The 25,706-nt window shown below is 38.8% G+C and overlaps 1 protein-coding gene across 2 annotated transcripts in view; it reads right to left on the minus strand.

Moving 5' to 3' along the window:
* The window catches only part of LOC128855465 (acetylcholinesterase), a 261,188-nt gene extending 235,856 nt beyond the window's left edge, over positions 1-25,332 (minus strand). For both annotated transcript variants that reach the window (XM_054090392.1, XM_054090393.1), the window contains exon 1: positions 25,248-25,332. The gene's annotated coding sequence lies outside the window, so the exon portion shown is untranslated. The remainder of the gene's footprint in view (positions 1-25,247) is intronic.
* Positions 25,333-25,706: the final 374 nt, after the last annotated feature.

Genomic DNA, 25,706 nt, shown 5'->3' on the forward strand with positions numbered 1-25,706 from the left:
GAGGAGGAAAGAGAACTCAATAAAATAGGACAAATACTAAAATTTATTGAGAAAGTTGGGCTCAGAGAAATAGCTCCAATCCACGAATGTACCCCCTTCAATAGATCTTTCAGTTGGCAGTGCTAAATCTCATCGTAATATGATATTAGTTTTTGAGAAAGAAATCCATTATTCGCTCGATGTTCTGGATTTAAAAAGAAGCTGGATGTTTGACATGAAGGAGCGCATTTCCATCTTGGCCAAACGGAATGTAGTCAGCTCATTTCTTAAACAGATGGTGACTTGGGATGATAAATATGCGAAAACAACCGTAGTGATAAAGTGATGAAGCAGCTCAAATGGTGACCAAACCAGGACTAACGGCCAGGAAGTTTCTATTTGGCGTATTTGGTTCGAGTTAAAAGGAATTATAAGTTGCTTCCATATAGTCAAATACAAAATTCAGATCTCTACTGTCAACAATTGGACCACTTGAAGCTATTGATTTACCAGAAACGGGTAAAATTGGCCCACAGAAGTGGTGGTGTATTCCATCAGGACAACGCGGGACCAAACACGTCTGTGGTTACTCGCCAAAAACTCCTGGAGCTTGATTAAAAAGTTCTAGTGCATGCACTATATAGTCCGGACCTGGTTTAGTGCCATTGTGCGATTTTCACCTTTTTCTTTCATTGCAAAACTTTCTGAAAGATAAGAAATTGGTATCAAGAGAAGTGATAGTGACTAGAATTTTTTCCTAATAAGAATCAAGTCTTCTATTAGAGAGGGACTATGAAACTACCTTTAAAGAGGCAATAAATTACTTAGTCTTCCCATAAACTCTGTGACAAATTTTACAATGCATACGACGAGAGTGGATTCGCTGGAAAAAGTTCCCTTATTTTTGCTTTTGTTCGTATGCATTTTATACTCGGTTCCTTGGCAAATTTCGCTCTTTAACAATGCAGTGGGGAGTTAAGAAAAATCGCATTGCAGTGTTTGCATTATAAAAGTGTGGTAAAAGAGCAAGTGAGATTTACGGATTGCTGGAGGAACTCAATATTTCGAGATTGTTTCTTTAACGTATCAATCGTTTTTCCCAAACGTCTGAAGTGACAGACAGAAAAAGAAGCGGTTGTCCTCGTGTGGTTCAAACCAGTGCAGCCATAAAAGCCGTTCGAGAAAGAATTAGCAGAAATCCCCACAGAAAGCAGAAAATCAAATAAATGTATCGACCGGCTGCATGTCAAGACTAATTAGAAATGATCTCCACATGAAAGCCTTCCGTCGCTCAACTGGTCGCCTTTTGACATCCCGTTTGAAAAAAATTAGACCCGATAGATGTAAGCAGCTTCTTCGGTGGCACGCGGTCTACGGAATGAAAATATCATTTTCACAGAAGAGAAAATGTTCACTGTTGAAGAAGTTATTAAAGAGCAAAATGACAAAATCTATGTTAAATCTTTTAAAGACGAAAAAAGGTTGTTCCAAGGGTTCAGAGTGGTCACCATCCAGCATCCGTAATGGTTTGGTGGGGACTGTCTTGTAGATGCCTTACAGCTCTTCATTTCTGTGGAGGTTAAGACGGAGGCAAAAGTGTACCAGGAGGATGCCTTAGAAAGCATGCTGAAGCAGCTGAGGAGAGCGTTGGATCTTCCAGCAAGATTGTGCTCCAGCACATAAGGCAAAAACCACTCAGCAGTGGCTAAAAAATAATATTCCTAGGTTCATAGCTACAGAATATTTGGCGTCTTCAAGTCCAGATCTCAATCCTTCAGAATACAGTTTGTGGACAGATTTGGAGAGTCTCAAACAATCTTTGGTTGGTGCATACTGCAATAGCTGAATGGCCTAATAATTATTAATAAATAATAATATTAATAAAATTTCGTTTCTATAACCGACTTAACTCGTCACAGAACTTATGGCAGTACTTATGGCAGTACTTAGTTTAATAAAGCGGCGCATATTTGACCCAAACCAAACAATCCGGAACATCTTAAAGAAAGTTTCGAATTTTACGCAAAACTGAGGGATTTCTTTTTCTTCAAAAAAATATTGGGTAGTCGAAAAAGTCTTTTCGTATTTTGTCAATAGATGTCGTTGAAGTCATCTATTTCCAGTGCTACCAATCACATTGTGTCATATCATATAATGTTAGAAAGCTGACATTTTAAGCTTCATTGTACCAAAAAAAAATTAAATTCGGAGAAGTTGAAAAAAAGTTATAGCTGTTCAAAAATGAGTGAAAATAATGAAGAAATTCGCTATATTTTGAAATTTTTGTATAAAAAAGGGAAGAATGCCACGCAAGCCACCAATGAAATTTACGAAGTTTACGGAGACGATGCTGTATCAGTTCGTCTAGCACAACAATGGTTCGCTCGCTTCCGTTCTGGCAATTTCGATGTGAAAGATTCACCTCGCTCCGGTCGACCTATCGTTGAAAAAGTCGATGAAATTATGGAAAAGATTGACCAGGACCGTCACATAAGCTGCCATGACATCGCCAAGGCACTAAACATTCATCATCAAACGGTTTTGAACCATTTGAAAAAGGCTGGTTACAAAAAGAAGCTCAATGTTCGGGTACCACATGAATTGTCTGTGAAAAATTGAATGGACCGAATTAACATCTGCGATTCCTTGCTGAAACGAAATGAAATCGAACCATTTCTGAAGCGAATGGTAACAGGAGACGAAAAGTGGATCAAATACGACAATAATGTGCGAAAAAGATCATGGTGCAAGGGTGGTGAAGCTCAACAAATGGTCGCAAAGTCACCACTTTACTGTCAACAACTGATGAGATTGAAGCAACCAATAGAAAAAAACGGGCAGGACTGATCAGCAGAAAGGGCGTCGTCTTCCATCAAGACAACGCTAGGCCACACACACCTTTGATGACTCGGCAAAAACTGGGAGAGCTTGGCTGGGAAGTTTTGATGCATCCATATATCCCTGACCTTGCACCATCGGATTACTATTTGTGTCGGTCAATGCAGAACTCCCTTAATGGAGTAAAGTTGGCTTCAAGAGAAGCCTGTGAAAATTACTTGTCGCAGTTTTTCCCCGAGAAACCACAAAAGTTTTACACTGATAGAATAATGTCTCTAGAAGAAAAATGGCAAAAGGTGGTCTACCAAAATGGTACATATTTGGTTTAATAAAGTTCATTATAAATATAAAAAAATGAGTTGAAGTTTGATTAGAGATACTAAAAGACTTTTTCGACTACCCAATATAATTTTATGAACCCTATGATCAAAAAATACCGATAATGTTTAATTTAAACGAACCGCGCACGTGGGAACCAGTCCATATTTTTTTCCTATGTTGTTAGAACTGTATAACACACATCCCTCACTTTTCAGCGCCATTGGATCATTAGTGTCTGCCGGGCGTTTGTTTACATCAGTCAACTTTTCTCAATTTGTCGCATTTTACCATGGATACTTTTGTTAAACAAAGAGTTTTTTTTTTTAATTTTGTGTTGCGAACGAAATTTTGAGTTCGGATGCACTGAAAATGTTGCAAAAACCATTTGGCGAATCTGCTCTATCAAGAACAAAACCATACGAGTGGTATAAAGACTTTAAAAGTGGTCGTACAGTAGTGGAAGATTTGCCTCGTTCCGGACGCCCATCGAAGTCGAACACCGATGAAAACGTGAAGAAAGTGAAAGAAATCGTGTTTGACAATCATCATGAAGATCTCTAATGAACTTGAAATTTCATATAGAACGGCACAACACATTGTGTTTGTTTTGGGTATGAAACACATTACAGCCAGACTCGTACCGAAGGACCTGAATTTCGTGCAAAACCCCTACCGAAAGACTCTTACTGAGGAGATGATTTCTGACGCCCAAAGTGATCCAACCTTCATAAAAAGGATAATTAATGGTGACGAGACATGGGTCTATGAGTTTGACATGGAAACGAAGCAACAATCGGCTGAGTGGTGCCTCGAAGGCGAGCCGAAACCGCAAAAATCGCGCCAAAGCCGTTCAAAATGGCAGGTATTGTTACCATGAGTACCTTCCATCGGGCCAGACAGTCAATAAAGAATATTATTTATCCGTTCTGCAGCATTTGAGAGATGTTGTACGTCGCAAGCGGCCGGGAATGTGCGCAAACAATTCTTGGATTTAGCATGATAATAACGCGCCATCGCACCGAGCCCACATTGTGCCGGATTATTTGACCAAACACCAAGTAAATACCATCGTGCAAGCACCGTATTCACCTGATATGGCCCTGTGTGACTTCTTTGTTTCCCAAGCTGAAAGTACCACTTCATAGAAGGAGATTTCAGTCAATAGAGGAGCTCAAAGAGAATGCGAAGAAGGAGCTGAATGCCATCCCTTCGTCGGCCCACCAGAGGTGCATAGAGGACTGGGTTAAACGTTGGCATATGTGTGTTGCTTCAGATGGGTCATATTTTGAAAGAGATAACATAAATATTCCTGAAATTTAACTCTGTTTTATACTATTTAAACATTCCCGGTACTTTCTTATCATAGGGTAATTAAATTTTACACCCTTTGTTTTTTCCCCAAATAGAGTAATCTACAATTTCATGCCGCCTTTGAACGGCGAAAAGATTTTTATGATAAACTTTTTCTTGGCCGAAATTCACCCGAAAGTTAGTCATTGGGGCCGAGTATCAACTGCTATTAGAAAAACCTTTTTCTTTAATATCATTAGGCATTTCATGCCCGGGGCTTTGAATCCGATCACCACCAAACGGTAGTCACGAACCAACCTGTTCAAATGCGACCTCTTAATAAACTCCTCATAATAATAAAATGGAAAAATACACAGCTGTTCGAAAGTAAAACTACCTAGCATAATCCCCGCTACCTCCCTGCTTTGGTGCACACAAATATGAGCATCCCGCTGCAATTGTTACCACTACTTCTACTACTACTAGAATTACTATTACCCATGCAATACCTACGATTTTCTCGACTCACACACACACACACACACATACATATCGTATGCACTAAGCTAAATACTATTGGAAATACTACAAATACTCTAAGTTCAACTGGCGCGCCTTGCCTTTGATTGGGGTACGTACTATTTTTCACAACAAAACGTGTTCTTCTGCAAACTTACTACTCTCATATCCTTTTACCAGCCCCACCATTTGCTATGCAGCTCCACTTGGGTTGCTCGCGCTTTGCATATTCTTGCTGCAATAATAAAAATGCCATTTGAATCACAAAGCACCAAGGAAATGTGTTGGAAGCAGCCGAAAGAGGGCTCGTGTTTTACAACACACATATCGACGACATCAACACAACCTGCTACTTGGCACATGGCGGTGCACGCCAAATGGCGCAACACAGCACTTTCCCTCTTGCACTTGCGCTTGCCTCCATGTCTTTTGGGAAATATGAGACGCTGTTTATGGTCGTGTTTGAGTGCATTTTTATATTTGTGTGGATATTTGTCGATTTGTTTGTATAGGTATACAGCGTAATTCTCATTTGGTATGCAGTTGCGGTATGAAGTAAAATTTGAAATATTCGCCAGCTACGCTACTCAACCCATTCAATCAACTATTTAGCTGAGGCTACCCAGCTCGCTAATGTCCCTACAATGATGACTTGTACTCGTGTGCACTTATACTTGTGTGTGTGCGTATGCGTGGCAAGCAAAACGTGAGAGATTATGGCGTCACTTCCGTTGAAAACAGTTTAAGTTATGATTCCTTATAACCATATTTATTTTCCACTAACACAATTTGCGCGCTAGCAATGTCAGTGAATAGGCGATGAGTGACAGGCACATGCATTTGTATGTATGTACGTTTGCACTTGAGGCCGTGCTGCGAGGTTGCTCATACGCTTAGGTGGACGTGTTGAGTTCTTTGTCACATATGTGTGAGTACGCGTGTGGGAAATCACTGTCAAATGGACGGAAAAAGAAATATGCACAGTAGCGTGACATATTGTTTTAATGAATGTACAGTATTGGGCAGAACTAAAGCAGTATTTCTGGTATTGCGTCATAAATGCTAATTTCCTGGTGTATACGCACTTCGTATATTCATGACTGGTACATATTTGAGATAATTGCAAGAATTAATAAACATTTTAAAAAGTAAATAATGCTTAGAATTGAGGTTTTAACATGGATGAAAAAATCCCACTTACCTATATAACGTTTGTGCAAGCCATAAGTATTTTTTTTTTTTTAAGATTTTGAAGTTAAATATCACCATCCGTCCTCTCAATACTACTTGCAACTAATATGGTTACAACATGGTTTCTTACCAATAGATAGGGGCATGATCAAAATGCTACTGATAGGGCTGAAAGTAGAAGGACTCAAGATTGTAAAGCTCATATTTTAAATTGCCAAACCTAATAAATTAATTGTCTTTAGATAAATAAAATTAGGCCTTTTATTCTTTTGAATTGTTAAAAATCTCGATATGTGTAAGAAAAAGGGCGAACAACTTTTTGAATTGATTAGTAAATTGTTTTTTAATTTCGTCGTAGCCTTCATTAACAGCTCATTTTTGGCTTTAGAAAAAGTTCTATTTATATTTATTTATATATATAATTATCGGAAACACCCGTTTTGGGTATTTAGCCGTGCTACTCCTCCTATTTGTGGTGTGCGTCTTGATGTTGTTCCACAAATGGAGGGACCTACAGTTTCAAGCCGACTCCGAATGGCAGATATTTTTATGAGGAGCTTTTTTGAAGGACTCAAGATTGTAAAGCTCATATTTTAAATTGCCAAACCTAATAAATTAATTGTCTTTAGATAAATAAAATTAGGCCTTTTATTCTTTTGAATTGTTAAAAATCTCGATATGTGTAAGAAAAAGGGCGAAAAACTTTCTGAATTGATTAGTAAATTGCTTTTTTAATTTCGGCGTAGCCTTCATTAACAGCTCACTTTTGAATTTAGAAAAAGTTGTATTTATATTTATTTATATATGTAATTAGCGCGTACACCCTTTTTGGGTATTTAGCCGTGCTCCTCCTCCAATTTGTGGCGTGCGTCTTGATGTTGTTCCACAAATGGAGGGACATACAGTTTTAAGCCGACTCCGAACGGCAAATATTTTTATAAGGAGCTTTTTCATGGCAGAAATACACTCGGAGGTTTGCCATTGCCCGCCAAGGGGCGACCGCTTTTAGAAAAAACCTTTTCTTAATTCTGATCTTCCACCGAGATTCGAACCGACGTTTGCTCTGTGAATTCCGAATGGTAGTCACGCACCAACTCATTCGGCTACGGCGGCCGCCTTTTGAGTAAAGCCCTAATAATTAATTGCGTTCTCGGTAGTCTAGCGTAAGTGCGCTAGCCTGCCATCCCAGAGGTTGTGGGCTCGACACTTTTCCAAACTGAAAAAGAAAAATCTTTACCTTCTCATTCTTACTCCCGCACTGTGGCTGCTAAAAACAATCAAAAAAACAAAGAAAAAGACATAGTTACACATTGCATCAGTGGCGCCAGCAAAAAGAAGCGGGCAACCGCGGTAATAGCGCAGACACACCCAATTTAGCGAAGCCCTCTACCATCTGTGCGATCCTTCTGGTAGAAAAATGTAAAACACAGATGGCACTCTAAGCAGTTAGAAGGCGTTGTTCCTAAGCAACGATAGGTGGGCATTCCCACTATTTAGGGCTAGTAGCGGCGCGCTAATAACCTACTCTGTCAGAAGGCAAAATTGATTAACGAAACCCTATGCTCCCGAGTGGAGTGATCAAGGAAAAAAAAAATTTATCCGAAACAGACCTGGCGGGATCATATACTTGAAAAGAGAAATGCAACCGAAAATCAGTTCAGACAACTCTATTGGCTACTACGAAACGACTCACTACTAATAAATCGATCATCTACAAAACTCGTATAACTGCATCGAAGCAAGCAAATCAAACCTTAAAATAACCTTAATGCAATGACTACCATCAAAAATCTTAAGGACTACCACAAACACAGGCTAGTATACTTCTGTGGGCAAAAAGTAAGGTGAATTTATTTGTCAAATTTCGCGGGATTAAAATTTCGCTCTAGTTATTTTTTTCATGAGTTGGCAGCATTGTTAATAACATCTGGGCCAACTTTCATGTGAATGTCATTATCAGTAATATATTTACTTTTGTGTTTACCAAGCGACCAAGAGTGCATTTTTCGATTTTTACAATGTCTGATTTGATTGAGCAGAGAAGTGCCATTAAATTTTGTTTGCGGAATGAAATTTCGGCTGCGGAAACGTTTAGCATGTTGCAGAAGGCATTTGGTGATTCGACCATGTCGCAGAAAAATGTTTATAAGTGGTAGAAAGACTTCAAAGAGGGTCGAGAACGTGTCGATGACTTGGAGCGCTCCGGACGACCATTGACGTCAACAGATGACCATCACGTCAATAAAGTGAAGGAGTTACTGATATGATCGGAATATCAGAAGGATCTGTGAAAACCATTTTGAAAGACCATTTGGGCCTACGAAAGTCAAATCTCGTTTGGTAACGAAAACTCTCAATTTCTTGGAAAAAAGTCGTCGCGTTGATGTGTGTGAAGCAATGCTTTCAGACTATCAGGACAAGCTTAAATGCATCATCACGGGAGATGAGACTTAGATTTATGCTTATAACCCTGAAACCGACTAATCGAGCGAATATCGTACTAAAGGCGAGGCCAAACCGAAAAGAGCACGTCAAAGTCGTTCAAAAATAAAGGTCATGATGACAGTTTTTTTTCGATTTTCGTGGTGTGGTGCACTATGAATTCCTTCCACCTGGCCAAACTGTTAATAAGGAATATTATTTGAGCGTTATACGTCGTTTACGTGAAGCAATTCATCTAAAAATGCCAGAATTATGGGCCAACAACTCTTGGTTTTTGCATCACGATAATGCACCGTCTCACACTGCACTCCTTCTTCGTGACCATTTCGCCAAAAATTCCACGCATATCGTTCCGCAACCATCGTATTCGCCTGATTTGGCTCCGTGTGACTTCTGGCTATTCCCAAAACTCAAGAGACCACTCCTGGGAACGCGTTTCGAGTCGATTAAGGAGATAAAAGCTGAATCGAAGAAGGTGATGATGGCTATACCGGAAATGGACTATTTGGCATGTTTCGGGGATTGGAAAAATCGTTGGAATAAGTGTATTTCATCGAGAGGGGATTATTTTGAAGGGGATGAAATTGATTTACAAAAATAAATAAAGATTTTTCATTTTACAACCAAATTAACCTTACTTTTTGCTCACAGTAGTATAACCAATGACAATATACACAGGGGCCTTAAAATTAAATTTATTGTAGACGTCATTCCATGTCATGAAGCACAAATCATATTCGTAGATACACACAAACGAAGAAATGCTTAAAATTTCACATTGAGAACTGCAAAACCGAAGACTAAAACGAATAATCTATTACTGGAGTATTCCTATAGGTCGTAATTGGCGAAATGCAGACCAAAAGTGTGCAGACGCTGTGGGAAATATATTTCTGGATTTTTTGTTAACTTTTTTTTTTTGTTGTTTCTTAAATATTTTTTTTTTAATTTCTTGTTTATTTCAATTTTTTTTCCTACCATTTATGAAATAATGATCAGCTGAATTCATCATAGATATGAAAGTGAAGTAAAAGAAAGTTTCGGTAACTTATATTTTTTAAATTTCATTTTATTTAAGTCGTAATCTCTTAACCCAAATGCGATGGCTTTTATAATTATACCCTCTGCTCAAATATGAACGAGACGTTATCAATAAAACGGTCGGCGGATGACATATGGCAAAAATAAATTTTTTGTTTTTTGGTAGGACTGTTATAAGCTTACATGGCAAATTTCAGCGTGATATGTCACATAGTCTGTTTTCTGTGCTACTGTAAACAAGTCAAGCTCGAGTGTGTTCTTCGAATTTAACAATGGAAATTCAAGTTGAACAAAGAATTTGTTTGAAATTTATTCTAACAAAATTTCGGCTTCAGACGCCTTAAAAATGTTACAGACAACCTATGGGGACTCTGCTCTATCGCGTGCACGTGTTTTCCAGTGGTACAAATCGTTCAAAGAGGGCCGTACATCGGTTGAAAACTTGCCTCATGAACGTCGTCCAGCAACATCAGTAAACGACGAAAACATAGGAAAAGTAAAGGAAATTGTGCTTGAAAATCGCCGTGTGAACGATCGGTTAACGCTGAATATTATTGTATTTAGACGTTTTAAAGCGTTTGCGCGAGAACATTCGTCTTAAAAGGAAGGAATTGTGGGACAACAAGTCATGGTTCTTGCATCACGATATTGCACCAGCTCACACATCACGTCTTGTTCGCGATTATTTGAACAAAAATAATGTTAATATCGTTCCGCAAGCACCGTATTCGCCTGATATGGCTCCACGTGACTTTTTCCTGTTTCCCAAGCACAAGTTGACGCTCCGTGGAAAACATTTTGAGACAATTGAAGTCATAAAAGAGAATTCGAAGAAGGAACCGAAATCCATACCGAAATCGGCCTTCCAGAAATGCTATGATGATTGGAAAAAACGTTAGCATATGTGTATCGCCTCCAACGGTGATTACTTTAGGGAGATAAAATAAAAATTGAACAATAATTAGCCGTTTGTGTTTTATTAAATCAGTCTCGTTCATATTTGAGCAGATACAAGTTTCTGTTACTTCAAAACACTTTTCATAGGCAAATTTTCGGTTTATCTTTAGCTCCTTCTGCTAAGCTCCCTTACTTTATCACTTCAATCATCGCAAAACACTTTCCGTTAAGTGTTAACTTGAAGCGTGGAAAAATGCAGAGTTCCATATGACCGAGTCAGATGAATGTGCAGCTCGCAGAATGGCCTTAACATTGCTTTTGGTTGAAGGTTGAATGCAACATCAGTTAAACTGAAAAACTACGATTTCTTGCAGCACAATATCAGCCTATTCTACTGCATTCCATTCTCACTTTCTCTAGCAGTCTCCACAGAACAGCCACTTGTTTGCTGTTTGATGTGAGGGAAGTTATACGGCGTGGGCCTCACCATGGCAATTATGTAAAGAAAGCGATGAACAAAAAGTTGAGTTTAGGAAGACTTAGTAAATCAAACCTTTGCCGAGTTTTGACTCGTCTAAGACGCGTCATTTCGCTGAAAGTTTATTCTTTTCGATGTCATTTTCATAGATGGCACTTATCCGGTCATCAGCAATGAAGCCTGCGTTGGCATTTTCTTTAACAATCACATTGCGGTGTCTTTTGTTTTTGGTCTAGAACTTTCAAAAATCGTTTTTTTTTCGATATTTGGAAAGTATAGTATTTTAAAAATGTGAAATTTTCATGCCGAAATTCCCAATATTATAGCTTCTACAGCCCATTAACTAGGTGGAGAGCGGTCCGCGCGATCCTGTACCTCAAACTTTAAACTCTTTTATCTCGAAACGACTCTTTTCGGCCCGGTGTTGTCAAAACAAAACAAAAAAATTCCACCGAATCGTATGAAATTTTAATATGTTATTCACAACATCAGTGGCTATCGTCCGTATTAGAATCATATTATTGTTTCAATTATTTCGCATTTTTTTTATTAAAAAACTGAAAACACCCGATTTTTATTGTGGCAAATTCAAAACCGCGTCATTTTGACCATTTCCTTTATATTCTAGTACGGGACATAACTACATTCATACTAATTAATCACTTTCTTGGTTTTTGTGTTTCAGATAAATAGACGGGCGAAAGTGGACAACACCGTCTAGGTCAACTTCAGCGCCATTTTTAAAATGATTAAAAATAAAAAGTATTTTTTGTTTTCATTTTTGTATGTAAAAGAAGTTAATAAAAAGCCTAACAAATTTAAATATCGTTTTTAATTTTTTTATTGTAAAAAAATTCCTGGAAATACCCTAAATTTTCGAGCTCTAGACCACCGGGAGCCCTTAAGCATTTTCAGCACGCGCCGTACAACAACTCATCTCATTTCATAAAATATCAACTTGAGCGAAGCACTAACTTTTTGATGCCTTAGTGAGTCACAGAGCAAAGAACAATTTTTCTTTTTGCCGCGTACCGGGTTTTACAGTTACCTCAATCGGAGCAGTAATTGAATAACAATAGGCACCTTTTCGAATTTAAATAAAAAGTCTTTCAAAAGACGCTAGTAGCTGTTTTGTTTAAAATAAATTTTAGATGTTTTATGTAGATCAATTTCAGATTTTTTATTTTGAACAAAACAGCTAAAAATTTAGATTCTTTCACGCTTTTTCAATTGTTTTTTAAATACGGCTATTAATTACCCCAGCAGCTACAGCGGCAATATTTTCAACAGAACGTCCAGTTTCTGGTCTGTCAGCCCTTTTTCAATCCTCGATAGCACCAGTTTTTTTGAAAATTTTCAGTGTGAGAAACCTTTTGCATTAGATTAGATTAGATTTGTCGTGGGTAAGAGCAAACGATGAAACGAAAAAAATAGTTTGCGGTCACTTTTCAGCAAATGCCTTGGATTCAAAGAGTGTTTGGAAAAAGTATGAACTTCATCTATACTCAGTAAATCGCAAGACAACAGCCTATATCTGATTCTAAAAAACGCCGGACAGCTACAGAGAAAATGCTCTGCAGTCGCCTCATTCTTAAGACAGGATAAGCATATTGTGTCGCCAATGATTCCCATGGTAGTCATATGCTGGCCACAGACGTTGTGCCCTGTGATTATGTCGACCAGTACTCTCAGCTGGTTCCTACTAAGTTTTGGGTGGAAAGTCGCTAATTTCCTCTTTGGTTCATTCACAAAGCACTTAGTTACTCTGTAAGAGACCAACAGCTTCTATGGATAGATCTCATAAAAACGTCAATCCATAGTTTAATCGATGCGGAATTGGCTCTCAGAAAGGGTTTAGGGCCTAGTGACACGCTTGCAGAGTCTTTATTTACCAGTTTATCAGTCAACTCGTTCCCTGTAATACGAAAATGTCCAGGCTCCCAAATGAGATAAACCTTGTTGTGTTTTGCTACAGTTTTGTCTAACATTCATCGACCAATTTCGAGGAGCAGCGTGGATTAGAAAGGACTCTCTGTGCAGCTTGACTGTCACTACAAATTCCAATACTACTACCCAGCCACTCTTTCTCAATTAGCCAATATACTACACGATGTCATAAACTTCCATTCAGAATACCTAAGCCATCTGTCCTGTAGCTTAGGAGTACTTACTGTATGCGTTAAGTGCAATCCAGATCCAATACTACCACGGATTTTGAATCCATCGGTATAGAAAGTGTGCTGAAATCCCGTGAATAGGTTCTCTGAACTTAACCATTGATCTCTATCTGGGATAAAAATATCATACTTCCTGCCGAAACTAACGTAAGGCACCCGATTGTTCGCTGGCATCGAGAACATTGCCCGACAACTGGTGGCATATCTGATAGTGGCCAGTGTTTTCTTCGTTTCCCCAGACACCGTTTAACTTGAGTCTGTACGCCACTTTCATCGCTTCCTTTCGAATTTGCTGATCTCAAGGATGTGAGTTCGGGATGGCATTGGTTAGGGGTTTTACTCTGGTTACCATTGTAACCAAAAATTGTATTGCATTAAAGAAAAAAAATTAAATCGAAACTAGGTCAAGAAAAAGTTACAAAAACACAAAAGATAACATTGTTGTAAACTTTGAAACAAATCGTTACAATTCTTTTTTTTATATTTTTTTATACACCCTTTCGTTGCGTACATTTCTTAGCATAATTGATGCCATTTTCCGTGACACACCGCAGCACACTTCCCAGTGCAATTCAAAGTTATATTTTAAAAACAATTTCTTTTAGTTTTTATTTTGCTCACTCTCATTTGAGAAATTCGCTGCATTTTGCCTCTAGCCTCTTGTTGCTAAAAGCACTTTTTCACGCTGGGCGTGCATGGGCAAAATAAAGGAGGTTCATTTTAATGTATTTTTCTTTGCAATTAAGTGCAGCTGGCGCTTGCAGTGCCTTAATTCTAATTTAGCTTTGCCGCAAGACGTTGGGAATATGCTTACATACACATATACTTATATATACAATATATATTTTGTTTTTTCATCTTATCGCCGCTGAACTGTGACTGCATTACTGGCGGCGACAACCTTGCCGAGACACTCGTCGTAACACTCTCGCATACATATGAATAAATTTGTATGTGTGCACATTTATATAGGCAGAGATGCAAGCACGAAATGCCAACACTTTTATTTACCCCTCTCCCCTCCATTTACTCAACATCTTCGTTCACTCGACTGCGGTTTTATAATTTATTCCTGCATATATTTCCAACCGCTCCCCCAGCGCTCTTCACAAGCTCCTAAGTGACTCGCAGCTCTCTTAATGGCATTAAGAAAGTTTTCATTTCTTTGCTTTTTATTTTGCGCTTTTTATTCGCTTTTCATTTTTCGCTAAATTTTCGTCACCTAAGTCTCTTCATTGTATGTGTGTGTGTGTGTATGTGTATTCTTATACTTAGTATAAATGAGTTTACCACAGACTTTCTCATGGGTTAGGGGTAGGCAAGTCGCTGTGTTACTCGTACCATCAAGGGGGCCGTGGTGTTGTCAAAATAGCGCGGAAAATCTATTTGTATAGTATTTCTTTTCATGAACTACTGAGGAAAATTAAACATATGTACATTAAGGTGGGTCAACCTGTATGAAACTGTTGTTTTTCGACATCATTTCCCGCAGATTCATATTCTGTATAAAATTGTTGGAAAAAAGTCCATTACAACATAATTTGAAACTTTCCTTGGATGAACACTTACCATCGGTCAAATTTTGTCCGCCTGAGAGGGTCATATGTTCCGATGTTTAAGGCTTTATATCCGACAAAAGGATAACTCGAAAGCATAACTCTCAAAAGTGACGTGGGTGCCGATACGCGAGTGCGCCGACTGTTTGTTTGATGGCAGGAGATACTTCGCTTTGTCCTCGTTCAACACCAGACCCATTCGATTTGTCTCTTTATACTGAAAAGGCATAACTAACAACGCAGTTTATGAGGCCGATGGTGTTAATATCATCGCCATACACTAACAATTGTACGATCTTATAAAAAGTTGTGCCTGAACGATTAAGTTCTGCGGCTCGCACGATATTTTCCATCATTAGGTTATAGAAGTCACCCTCTCTAAAAACTCGAAAACTATCGAACGGCTCGGAGGGGTTCTTCCCAAAAAGATGGTGCATGTCGCTCCTTCTTTCATGGGTTTTTTCCAAGAATTGACCTATTGTGATTATCTGATCGATTGTGGATTCCTCGTCTAAAGCCACACTTGTAAGGACCAATCAGTTGATTGACGGTGGGCTTCAGCCTTTCACACAATACGCTCGCTAGAACCTTGTAGGCGATATTTAGAAGACTAGTCCCGCGATTAGCCGGCGACCACCGTAGCTGAATGGGTTGGTGCGTGACTACCATTCGGAATTCATAGAGAGAATGTAGGTTCGAATCTCGGTGAAAGACCAAAATTAAGGAAAATCTTTTTCTAATAGCGGTCGCCCCTCGGCTGGCAATGGCAAACCTCCGAGTGTATTTCTGCCATGAAACCTCGCACCTCGTCATATTTAACAGATTCGATCAGTGTTCCCTCCATAATTTAAGCACGCCCTGGATGTCAGTCACCAGATCACCACCGTCTTTGTTCATACAAGGAAACATCCCGGTCTTGAAAGCTTTTGTCACTTAAGTAAATGTTAGTCTCCTCATTAACTTCGTATGAACTAAAAATAGATATATATTTTTTTTAAATTAGAGGACTCGAAATTTGCTTTAGAGTAATGCTCTGGTTGACTTCCTTTCTAGTAATTTAACGTAATATAGAATCCAAATCTGCTAGCAATGAAGTTGGTGCGACCTAATGTGCATACATACATATACCTGTAGACTTGTATGTATGTGCGCTCCCTTGCCTGTTCCCTACGCTTGACTTTCAACGCTGTTAGCGACCATAAGCTGGCGCTCTTACACCAACATTGCGCCCAGTAAACGATACTGTGGTGTGTGTATATGTATGTGTGAACTTGGGCGCTGCGTCACTGCACTCTGCAGATAAGAGGATTTATAAATTGTTTCGCCAAGAATTTATGTGACTGAAATAGTTGTCACACTGTTGCGGCTACCGCTTTTTATGTCATTTCCAATTTTCATGTATTGCTTGCCGCGACTTCTCATACTATCTCGCTGGTGCTATAATTTCCTTAAGTCGTTTTTGGTGTGGCATAAATTGCAATATGCAATGTCAGCAACACCACGTTGCCACAATCTCTTCTCCCAACCAAGGGAGATATGATATGCTGCCTGGGCGCTTCCAGTTAAGTTCGTCGACGGATTTTCCATCTTTCCGTTATGTACGCGCGTGTATATGTATGTAGAAATGAGAATTCGCTTAATACCCCATTTACTTCTCTTTGGTAGCATGAAATTTGTTGCAACTGTTATCATTCTGTGTGCTGCAACACCATATCCGCATCTTCTACAGCTCCTCCTCTGCTGCACACGAATGCTAAACGGTGATATATCTTTATTATATGCAGGCGGCACTAGTTTTATTGCACATCATGGGATTTGAGTTTGCATTATTGTTATGACACTGTGAAATAACAAAATTGCGCAAAGAAATATGCAACAATGTTCTGTACATTGTAACGGTATTGTTTTAAATATCAAGCAACCAAATGCAAATCTCAATGCAAGTCTCATAAGTCACTGCAGTGGTGGTGAGACGAAATGAGGGGTAAAATAAATTATGGTCTGTATATCTTGGTGTGGAAATATTAGGCAGATGCATGAGGAGTACGTGATTTTGCGGGTTCAGAAATCGTCGTTCAGATTCGTCCGCAAATGATATGAAAGTATGAAACCGGTTTTTTTACAATAGATGACTGAGTCAGTCGAAATAGATAAATATAAAATGTTTACCTCTTTAAATATCAACACCGCCGCATTAATGAATTTGTGTTACTTCATAAATTTATCCTCGGTCAGAGGTGTAAATTTTGATGCCAAAGTCTCGCTATTTGCGAGAATTTTTAATTATTTGCTTCAACTGAAGGAATCTACTTCTGAAGCTCAACGAATACTTCGCAATATTTGCAATATACTGTAATTAGTGACAAAAATGAAATCAAATGGAAAACAATATTTCCTAAATAGCATCAGCGGTTCAAGAATGGCAACAGCCGAACCGAATGTTCATGGCCCCAAGTGGTTCAAGGAAGGCTAAAAGAAAAGCGCCAGGCAAGAAAAAGAAAAAAAAACTCTGAACTCGCTCGCACAAGAATTCAAAAAGCTTTTTGAAAAAGAACGTATCATTAAACTTCAAAATCACCTTAGTAACCTCAATACATCCCCATCCCCTGAATACTCTCTTTGGAAAGCAGCAAAAAGCAGCAATTTAAAAAACCCACCTTAACACAGTCAGTCATCAAAATGGAAAAGAATAAGTAGGCTAAATCGGATCTTGAAAAAGCTCATACATTTGCTCGTCATTTATTCCTAGTCTTTACACCACAAGAAATCGAACTCTCACCAAGCACTGCTCAAAATGTTAAAGCTACCCTGGAACTCATCGACCAGATGGACCCAGCCATAAGCAAATTTTCTAAAAAAGAAGTGAAAGAAACGATAAAAAAGCTTCAAACCAAAAACGTCCCCGGATATGATCTAATTACTGCAGCAGTACTCAAGCACCTCCCCGAAAAAGAAATATCTTTCCACGCGCATATACTCGTCTACAATGCCTGAATATTAACTGGTTTCGCTCCTTTCCAATGGAAATAAGAATAATCCTTACATCCGAAAAAAGCGCCGAAAAAATGGGAATCTTATCACCACCTCACACGTTGTAGACTCAGTATTGCACAAAGAAAATGATGACAATAATTGAAACCGAAAACTAATCCCAAATCATCAATTCGACTTCATTTCGACATATCTCAAGCCTTCGACCACGTTTGGCATGACGACTTACTCTCAAAATAAAACTCCCTCTACTCATTAGTCATTACATTAAATTTAACTTAAAGGCCCACACTTCTCTGTTAAATTAACGAAGAACAGTCTGAACTCTATGAATGTTTAGCTGGCGTACCACAAGACAGTATAAAGGACGCAATACTTTACTTGCTTTGACTTGCTTGCACAAGATCTACCAATCACAGAGTATAATATCGTCGGAACATTTGCAGATGACACCGTCCTACTCTCTGTAGACTCGCATCCCGAAATGACTTCCCCCAACTCCAAAACATACTTGATAAAACAGCTCATTGACTCAAAGACTGGCAAATAAAAGTTAACGAGACAAAATCTGCTCAAGTTACCTATACACTCAAACGAAACTCTTGCCCAACCGCTAAACTCATATTAGTTACATCGTGATCTGAAATTTCTCACAATAGCTAAAGAAATAAAAAAGCTTGCCACATCCCTCAATATAAGACTTCAATCGCACCCAAACCCTTTAACTATAGAAATAACTCTCAATCTCATCTCCTTTCACCTACTGAAGAGGAAGTGAATCATGGACTTATTATGCTGAAGAGGATCGAAAAGAAAAGGCGGATGAGGCTCTGAGATTGAGCTTCAGCGAGTGGTAGAGGGCATAAGCATTCCTCTAAACGAACTGTACACTGCGATTGACTTGAGCATAATGGCGAAACCCAATAGAACGTGTTCTCTGACTACTAACTGAATATTAAAAGACCAAATATCTGCTTGGATTCAACAGATTAACAACTAATAACAACAGAAACAGATAACTGCCGCACTATTGGCATTCTAGCCAGTAATATGGGTGTACCCCACAATGACTTCTGCAGAAGCTGTGGAGATGAAGAAGAAATGGAGTCAGTGCAACACCTCCTCTATCCTACACTTCAAAAAAGCCGCGCCAAATATCTTCGCGATTATTTCTTTGAAGACTTGGGAAGTTTGATTGAAAAATGACTCACTGGAGGGGCTAGTGACTTTCTTAAACACATCCAAGTGGTTAGCAACTTATTTATGGGACGAAAATCAAACCAAACAAGCAATCTGGCTAAGCTAACCTTGGGGTATCTGATACAAAAGTCTAATTCTATCAGAATTATTCCACAACCCCCTCAAAATATTTATAATTATAATCTTATAAATATATATAATTTATAATCTTATAATCCTTTTTCATGAAAGAAACGACTGGCGTACTTTGTTAAACTCGGACAAGATCTCTTTGAGTAGACCTTCTCTTTCACGTGGCTTCAAAGAAAAAAGTCACAAGGTGTTAAATCACAAGATCTCGGTGGCCAATTGCGATCACATCTTCGAGAGATAACTCGGTCCGGAAACTTTTCCCATAAAAGATCAATGGTTTCGTTTCCTGTGTTGTACGTAGCGCCGTCTTGTTGAAAATAAACGTTGTCCAGATCAATGCCATCCAATATTGTCGGAAGCTGATCTGAAAATTTAAACTCAGACCAAAGCTAGCCCGCACACGGTGAAGTAAATCCGACTTAAGCTATGTTCGTTATTTAAAGCTCCGACAACCCATGCAAATTTTTTAAAAGCCATGGATCGGCCGCCGTAGCCAGATGGGTTGGTGCGCGACAACTATTCGGGAGTAGGTAGATTCGAATATCCGTGCATGAAACAGCAAAATGATAGAAAAAGTGGTTTTCTTATAGCGAAACAGCACCAAGAAACACGCCACAAATAGACGGAGAAGCTCAACCAAACACCTAACAGAAGTGTACGCGCCAATTACAATTTTTTTATTTATGGACCGACTGAGTTAAACAATTCTTCTGAAGAAACCGTTTCCATGCAGACACATTCGAATAATTTTCCATAGCGAAGGATGTCCAAACTTGCTAAGGCTCTCAAAAACAAATACATATATGACTTCTTACGTACTGACCATTTCGAGTTTGCAGATCCAAAAAACCAAAGGCTCTATCACGTGCATAATGATTTCTTTATCAGCTGTAAAGATAAGGTAAAAGTAGAGGGCAATCGAGATTTCCTATGTGATAGGAACGCACTTTGAGAAATAATTTTCAGAGCTTTGATACTTTGAAAATCCGGTCAATTTAGGTACAATCTCAATGAAAGAGCTGATTGGATACGCCAAAAGCGCAAGTAGGGTAGAATTGGGATATCTTTCTTTAGCACCGCAATGTGAAATTGTATCCAGCGAAAACATTCTTTTTTTAAAGCACCAAAGTCTAGCCTAACTTAACCTAACAATTCATAAATTTAATTTCATCCCTTGACAGCTGTCATCTGTAAGTGATGGTCAAGAAGACCCAAAAACTAAGCCAACTATGTACTTTCAAGTACAATCGCACTTCAAATTATCAGCGTTTTCGTTTTTATTCAACAACTTCGCCCACTAAATACCAAACTCAAATAATATCCCCTTGAATTCTCTTTAATTCTTTCCCCCAAAAGCGTCCAGCACAATGTGAAAATTTATGCGATTGATGGCGTGCCTGCCGACAACTTAACCAAAGCAAAAACAATGCATCCGTATTGGGCTGTGTTGTGCCATTATAAATTCGCCCACACACCCAATTCTATTATTCGTCCACCAAATGACCACCTAACCACCATTGTAGTTGTTAGCCAAACAAGCAAGCTACTAAACCCGCCCAACCAATCACCCAGCCTTTCTGACATGCTTCCTTCCTTCCGTTCGTCCATCCGGTCCGCGAAATCGCGAAAATTCGTAATTAAGCAAAACACCTTAAATTTAATGATGGCCCACTAAGTTAAGTAATAAATTTCCGAAAGGTCACCAACATTTTATACATTTTTTTCCAATACAAAACAAATACACGCACACAACTTCGTTGAAAAGATGGCATGAATGGAATTTGAAGAGAAACAGCCAGATTGATGTGTCACGCGCTTGCTTGTTTGTAGGCATGTAGCGCAATGGGTGATTATATTTGAAGTTTGGAAAGTGATTTAATTACTAAATATGAGTAGCAGGTTTCTGTTATACCAAACCCCACCAGGACTCAGAAATGTTTGCAACATGAAAAATTTTACTCTACAATTTTTAGTTATCGATTTGAATGCAACAGCCGCTATGAAAATATGCACCAAGCCAGGCTGACAAATTAGCTCACTCAAGAAAACCAAACTGGAGTTAGACCTTAAGATTAATATGCATGTCTGCCCATAAAGAACCTCAAGTTATGATACCACTGCCCCAAGGAATGTACAGAACTGCAAGCAAGTGCGGCGGTTAAAGCTTAAGAAGTACAGAATACAGACCTCCAGAGCTGTCAGAACTCGCAAGTAGTCATACTTCGAGTGCCTTCTGGCATCATTTTAATGGAGTCTACGTATTAGGACATCAAGTTTGATTGCATAATTTGAGAGCCCAAGAGTCCAATTGAAGTAACGATCACTTAGGGACTTGACAAAATCGCTACACAAGATATCGACAGGTCTTAAACAGCATTCACTGAGAGTCATTCCACACCTTTACAAGCTCCCGTCTTGTGAATGATTCTATCGGAGACTAGCTACTACCCAAAACTTGCGTAGTGCTCAAAAAGCTGCGTGAAACTCGTGAGTCACTGAACAAATTAAGCTTTCCATACTAAACTGGGAGATGTGCAATACTGTTTTTCATTCTTCAAGGAGCAAATTAAAAAAATTTAATTTTCAGTACAAATTGTAGACACGTCGTAGTAGACATTAATAATTTCGAGGGTGTACGAGATTATGCTGGTGCGTAAATTCTTTTCTTGGATATTTGGTCGAGCTCCTCCTTCTATTTGTGGCGTACGTCTTGATGTTGTTCAGAAAATGGAGAGACCTATAGTTTTAAACCAACCCCGAGCGGTAGATATTTTTTTATGAGGAGCTTTTTCACAGCAGAAATACACTCGGGGGCTTGCCAATGCCTGCCGAGGGGCGACCGCTATTAGAAAAAACTTTTTCTTCATTTTGATGTTTGACCGAGATTCGAGTCAACGTTCTTTACGAATTAAGAATGGTAGTCACGCATCAACCCATTCGGCGACGGCGGCCGGTAAGAGACTTCGTTTATTTAGGCACCGGCATTAACACCGACAAAAATGTCAGGCTTGCAATCCAAAGAAGAATATCTCTTGCAAACAAGTGCTACTTTGAACTAAGTAGGCAACTGAGTCGTAAAACTTTCTCCCGACGAACAAAATTAACACTCTACAAGGCTCTCATCATGCCCGCCCCAACGTATGACGCAAAATCGTGTACAATGATAACATCCAATGAAGCGACGCTTGGAATGTTTCAGAAACAGATTCTGCGGAAGATTTTTGGAAATTTGAACGTTAGCAACAGCGAGTATAGTAGACGATGGAACGATGAGCTGTATGAGCTTTACGACGCCACAGACATAGCGCAGCGAATAAAGATCCAACGGTTTCGTTGGCTGAATCACGTCGTCCGAATGGATATAAATGCTCTGGCTCTGAAAGTATTCGATGCGGTGCCAGCTGATGGTAGCAGAGGAAGAGAAACGCTTCCTCTGCATTGGAAAGATCAGGTGGAGAAGTACTTGGCTTCACTTGATGTGTCCACCTGGTGCCAATTAATACGAGAAAGAAACGACTGGTGCGCTGTGTCAAACTCTGCGCAAAATCGAATGACTTCTTAACTGAAAAAATGATATTCATGTTTATGTTTCATATAGATTTGAGTAGTTTAATACAATTCTATACTTATTGAAACTGTGAGAAACTGAACCGCATAGAAAGCACGCACAGCGTCAACAATTACTTGGCATGCCCCCTAATCCAGCTCACCCAACATTCAACCTAAGCTTAACTTTAAGTGGACTTGAAGAAAACAATGCACAGTGCGACTACTAGGTGGCGCAAAGTTAATCACCCAATAATGTTTTTGAATACATTTTTTACTAAATAAAAAAATTATGATTTTGAGTGGTGCAAATTTCTCTTATTTTGACCTTTACGCGATCCATTGCTCGCCTATTTGTATGCTGCTGTCTGTCTAGTGCGATTCATCTCTATAGACTGACCTTATTACGGTTTTGTACAGAATCAATTTGCATTGTCTGTTTAGCAGTTTCGATTTGAAGAGTTTCATTAGCGACGAGTGCGAACTGCTTAGAATTTTAGCTGCTCGACTTCTTTCATCGTTGGCAAGACTTGTTGAGTTGTCTTTACTCAAGTGGGTAAAAGCATCCACGATTTTGAACTAAAATCGCCAAATATCAGTTTGTCTGCTGTTGGCTTATTTTGTCTAGACATCATCATATATTTCGTCTTCTTTTCTTTGATTTCAACTTATATTAAATACATAGATTTTTTTTTTAAGAATCTCTACACGCAGTCTTCAAATGCCTAACCCTATATTTCCTCACACAATTCTAACATTTCCTGCACTCCTCCACTACCTTTAATGAATTTTATTTAATAACGTAGGCTTTTCTCGCACTCATCAGGTTCGCCTTTATTCGTGTGTACGCGTATTGTCTTAGTATTTGTTTTTACTTCTTAGTTTGGTATTTTCTCGTTCCATTTTTTTCTTTTTTGCCCCGCACATTTTCACTTTTTCGTCATTCTTTTCATTTCGTAAAGGTCAAGCGACAATAAAATTGGTATTATTCACATTTCGTGTTTCAGGAGTGATAAATTTTTGTGTACGTGAAAAAGCAAAAAAAAGCAATACATAAAAAAACGATGGCAAAAACAAAGGTAAACAAAGGTGAATAAAAACTAAAATGGTAAATAAAATGAAAATAAATAAAGCAGATAAAAGATTAATGACATTAAACGAACGAAGTAACACAGAAATACAGGCAAGTTCAAAGTAATGGGAGCTGTTTTTAAAACTGGTAACGTCAGGGGTCGGAGAGGTGAACTTTAATTAGTTATTCTTTCGTTATTAAATTTCAATGAGTTCATCTGTAATTTGTCTATGTAATTCCATGTTAGTTGACGAATCATTAGAGAAAATTATTTCCTTTATTGATCCGCCTTTTTCGACTATGAAATTAACATAGCTGTAATTATTGCCCGAGCTCCTCCTCGTATTTGTTGTGTGCGTCCTGAAGTTGTTCCACAAATGTTGGGACCTGTGTTTTAAGCTGACTCCGAACGGTAGATGGTTTCTATGAGGAGCTTTTCCATAGCCAAAATACACTCGGAGGTTTCTCCATTGCCAGCCAAGTACGATAGCTATTAGAAAAAATTGATGGTGTCATTTTGATGTCTTATGCACGGAGGACATAGTGTTGTCGAAATAGCTCACGAAGAGACAGTTTCCCTTTAACAATGTCTGAGAAGGGGACAACTGAAACCGGTTCTGTCGAGCACTTCCTGGCAAGCTCGTCAGCAATTTCATTTTCCCTCTATATTCCTGTGCCCAGGAACCCAGATAAGTAAAATATTTCCTGCACGTTCGTGACGTTTGAGTTCCTCCTTAGAGGAGTTCACCAGAAGAGAGCTGCAATACGGTGACGATAGGGTCTTGATCGCAGCTTGGCTATCGGAAAAAATATTAATGTATCCCTCGTAACAACGATCCCTAAGTATTTTGCATGATTGCAGGATCGCGAAGACCTCTGCTTGAAAAACGCTGCTCGTTTCCGGCAGTTTAAAGGAGACCGAAATGTTGGCTGATTTAGAAAAAACCCCCGCTCCCACTCCAGATTCCATCTTGGGTCCGTCAGTGAAAACAGAGGTACTTATGTCCGTGCTGACTCTCCCCTCTTTCCAAACTTGCCTGCTCGGAAAGATAGCCTTAACACAGCCCTCAAAACCAAGTTTGCGGGAGAGATCAGTAGGAAGTACAAAGAAAGAAGGGAGTTCTGTCTCAAAATGCTACTATGTCCTACAGTAAGTTGCCTCCAGAGACCAATCTCTTTCAACCTAATAGCGCTCTGAGCAGCACTGGATTTAACTAGCAGATCCACGGGAAGTAAGTGCAGAATGACGTTGAGGGTAGCAGTGGGAAATGTTCTACAAGCATCCGTGATGCCCACACATGCAGTTCTTTGCACTCTCTCTCTAGTTTAGTGGTGTTGTAGCCCTTCTGAAGAGCTACCCACCAAACAAGACAAATAAGACAAAGCTTATTGAAGCGATGCGCTATTTCTTGTTGTTTGACACTGTTGCCTATTTTCTCCATATAAAAAAAAATGTTGTTATGAGATGCCTCTGAATGCTTCTAGACACGACTTTTTATTTGGGAACAGAGTTGTGATAGAACATTTTTATTCACGTATTCCTGTTATATCACAAATAAGGAAAAATAATCACTTACTGCGATCTCTGATAAAGTCAAAAGTTGGAAATTTGATGAGCAGTTTTATTGTGGATGCATTGGCTTCTCATGCAGTGTTTCGCCTAGAAAGAGATAGATGGAAAAACATTGTAGTGATAGTTGAAAGAAAAATACTGTTAAGCTTAGAGAGAAAAAATTAAAAGTCGCAAAGAAGTACAATATTTCACAGCTTTGCACCAAAAATTAGAAAATTAAAATAATTACCTCTATGTGGGCATAGAAACTTCGTATTTTTAATAGTGGAGAGCAGCAGCTCAAAAGGAGTATTAAATTTTGTTCATCCAACCGTATCCAAAAAAGGTTCGTATGCCGGAAAGGTTCGAAACTTTCCCTTACTTTATTTGAAGTGATATTTCCAGAAGCAAATTTAATTTTTTTTTTAAATACTGTGCGTCCAATTTATACAGGTTTTTCAAGCCGCCTCAAATTTCATCTACA

This window comes from Anastrepha ludens, chromosome 2, assembly GCF_028408465.1.
Source record: "Anastrepha ludens isolate Willacy chromosome 2, idAnaLude1.1, whole genome shotgun sequence".
Taxonomy (NCBI): domain Eukaryota; kingdom Metazoa; phylum Arthropoda; class Insecta; order Diptera; family Tephritidae; genus Anastrepha; species Anastrepha ludens.